Below are 3766 nucleotides of genomic sequence, written 5' to 3'. Positions count from 1 at the left end.
TCATTTCGGACATATCAGGTCGGGTTGCCCAGTGGCTATAAATAGCCCACCCCTTATACCATAAATTGGTGGCTGCTCAGAGTTAGTGCACGGCTTTTGTCGTTTGAGAGCAACCCACCTCGAAGCCTTTGAGAGAGAGAAATCCTTGCGAGGACCAAGCCCAAACACCCAGAGCCAAAGAGTGTTAGGCATCACTGAAGTCTTTCTGTCTGTGTGACCTGAAGACTTATTACACTTGAGGACTGTGTATCCTCCAGCCGGTTAGGCGTCGCGTTCTGAGCATCCAAGAGTCATTGTGGATTGCCGGTGAACGAAGTCTGTGAAGGTTTGGAAGTCTACCTTGAAGACTTACCAGAGTGATTGGGCGAGGACTGTGTGTCCTTAGCTCAAGGGGAATAAGGTGAAGACACGGTCTTCTGAGTTAAATCTCAGCCTCCCTAACTAGACGTACAGTTGTCACAGCAACTGGAATTGGTCCAACAAATCCAGTGTCTTCAACAAGTGACTGGTTTTATCCTCTTCCTTCCTTTACTTAAGTTTGTCTTCGTGAAGTCATTGTCTATCTGTCATACTTGTTTGACTTCATTTCTTGACTACTACTGTTGATTGGCTTCATACTATCTTCCATCCTGATCCTTACTACTTAGCTGCTATTAGTCCTGTACTTCCACATCATTGCATACTTGACTATGGCTTGCTTATGGTAGTTTATCTTCCGCTGCATATCAACTAGGTCATTTCTATCGTTTGTCTTTGAAACTTCCAAGTTTTGAAGACTTCCATAAAAATCGCCTATTCACCCCCCTCTAGTCGATACAAGCACTTTCAGCTACAACACCCTTGCACGTGATGAAGGCAGGAAGACACAAAATAGTGCCATCATGAGCACGGATACGTACAGCAGAGAGACAACAGAAATGTATGCTAACATAACAGACATTGCTCAGTTGTCGTATATCTCCAGTTTCGAGGTTCATCGGTGTGTGGTTCTGTTGTGCTGTCGTTGGTATAACCTGTTTTCCAGGATCACAAAACCCAGAGCTGATGATTATTTCAAATCCATCAATGTCAAGGCGGTGTACCAGACCAACGAGCCTTTTATCTTGGCAAATCAAGCAACACATATATTTTTCTTGGAAGACACATTTGCACGTTGCGATGACTGAAGAGTATTGTGAAGGTTTGAGCAGAGGAATTCGTTTAATGAAGTTGCACAACAAGATGATGCTTACACTGCTCCTGATATACAATATTCCACAGATGTTTCTAATATCTTTGAGAACCATCACGTCAATGACGCTGGCGAAAAGATTGCCTGTTGGGCTGTGGACATACAAGAGTTGATCAAGAAGAAGCCAACGTTCGAGCACATTGAGGATGAAGAAGAAGATGACACTATGGGGAATTACGATTCAAACTGATACACATGTAGAAGATGTTGACGCTAATGCTGCGGATGATGATTAGATTGCTTTTGTCGTGTTTGCCTGTCAGAAGACGTTTTTTATCTACTATGTGAAATTGTGTTTGCTATGACAACTGAAACCTGATGAACTTGTTGTTTAGTATTTTGCTGTGAGAACATCACTTATTATGTATGTTGATTTGTGTTTGGTGATTGTATGACGACTAAAACATGATGCCATTGTTGTTTAGTTGTACTCATATTTGGTTGTGAAACTTGAATTTGATGTCATAGTTTGCTATTGGACTTTAATTTGCTCAACGTCTTCGAATGGGAACAAAGCTGACCCGACAGGGCTTCTGCTAATTTATTTATTTATTAGCAAAAGGAACTCTGCTATTTATTTATTTATGAGCAAAAGGGGATACCCCCTATTTCCATTAAAAATCATTAGATGTTCACAACACTATGCCCAGCCTGCTAAACATGTTTCATTCATTACTAGTTTCAGCAAAGTGCTGATGTCATAGACACTGAATACATCACGAGTGCTACATAAGCTGCAAATAAAGATACAATCATCCTACAGAGCACATCGATTTTGCCCATTATCTTCAGAAGCTCTTTCATCTCCTCATTGCTGTCAAGGCCGTTCAACAACTGTTGCTTGGCCATGATCAGAGGAACTGCATCTTTAACCTTCTGCTCTGCATCTTCCTCTTTTGTCGTTCCTTCAGTTACTTGTCCAACAACCCAACCTGATGGTATTGGGATTCCTCTGCTAACCAAATAATCAGTGTAGTTGCATTCCCCCACATCAGCAACTTCCTAGAAATACAAATCACACGAATCTTCCCTTTTCTGCACGAATCAAATTGGAAGATCATCAACCAAACTATTAAAAAAAATCAGTAACTGAAAGCAGCAGAACAATACTTCAACATATTATTACCCCATTATTCGGGCATTTGTAGAAGACTCGGCCAGGGTTCAGGATTGTGGTTGAGACACGACGGATGACTCTGTGTGATTTGCAACAGTGGCACCACACCAACGGCGGCGGGGTGCGATGAGCAACCGGCTGCGGTGCGTGTGTCGGTAGGGGTGTGATGAGACCCACAGGCGATGGTACGGGTGGTGACTTGGTGCATATCTGGTTGTTGCCTGCTGAAGAGCAGGTGGATGAGTAGCCAGTGGACATGGTTGCTACGGCCAGAGCTTCTGATGCTAGGCAGAGTAAGTAGACAAGAGGAGAGGCGAACATTGGATATGTCAGTTTCATTACTTGAAGAGTAGCATAGCACCATATATAGTCATAGTCTAGGTTTGGATTCGAACCAGCTATAGGAGCACGTCTCTCTTTTTTCTAAAACTCAGCAACGTATCTTTACTGGTACACTAGCTTGTTCTGTACGCCTTCTCAAGTCTTCGATTTTCTTTCTTTTTTGCGAGGAAGGAAGGAGGACAAAATTAAGAGTTCCTGGTACCCGAACCCAAGACCTCTTGGTTGAAAACCAAGGGTGCTAGTCACTTATGTGGCGAATGTTCCCTGGGAGGAGGACGGCAGACAAACACATTTTCCCCGCAGTTTTAGTATTGATGCAAGATCGAACGATCGCAGTTTAGGAAATATTGTCAGGCGAACGAGCCCAGTTTTTCTTTTCTTCATATATATAAAAAAGTATGCTACTTGGTGTCAGCTTAGTCAAAAAACGACTGTGACAACCTTGACCATTGGATTGACATTCAACGTCTGTTTTGTTTCTTTAGTCTCTTCTTCCTCCAGACGCCAAAGCCAAACCAGCGCCGGCAGGACCGCCTGCTCCCACATCCCACAGATGGCTATGGTATCGCGCACGCATCGGGGCCACATCGCACCCTAAAACTCTGTGCATCTTCCCCAGCTCCTGTTCGTTCCTGTCCGAGGTCTCACCATCGTCCTCCGCCTTGGTTCGCTTGCCGCGGCGCCGCCCTTCGGTGTAGTCAACATGGTCAACAACCGAGAGGAATAAGGAGATGACTATACATGGTGAGGATTATAGTAGGGACCCAGCAGCGTGCAGTAATTTTTTTCGGGACGAAGAAGGGTATCAACTGGGTTGTGCGGGAGCTATGGCCCGTCTAGCCCAGGCTTTTATTTCATATGTTTACCACATGACCAGCCCAGTTTGTTTTTTTCCTTTCTGAAAATGGCTAGCCCAGCTATTTTGTTTTTTGCAGAATAACCAACGTAGGCCTACTTGCTTTTCTACGCCCTGCTGGGCTGGAAATCTTTCAAGACGAGGAGGGTTGCATTCGGGCTTGCCCAGAAAATGGGCTATAATGGGCTATAAGTAATAATAAATGGGCTATAAAATGAAA

The sequence above is a fragment of the Triticum dicoccoides genome, chromosome 1B (genome assembly GCF_002162155.2).
Source record: "Triticum dicoccoides isolate Atlit2015 ecotype Zavitan chromosome 1B, WEW_v2.0, whole genome shotgun sequence".
Lineage (NCBI taxonomy): Eukaryota > Viridiplantae > Streptophyta > Magnoliopsida > Poales > Poaceae > Triticum > Triticum dicoccoides.
This window is presented reverse-complemented; position numbering follows the sequence as displayed.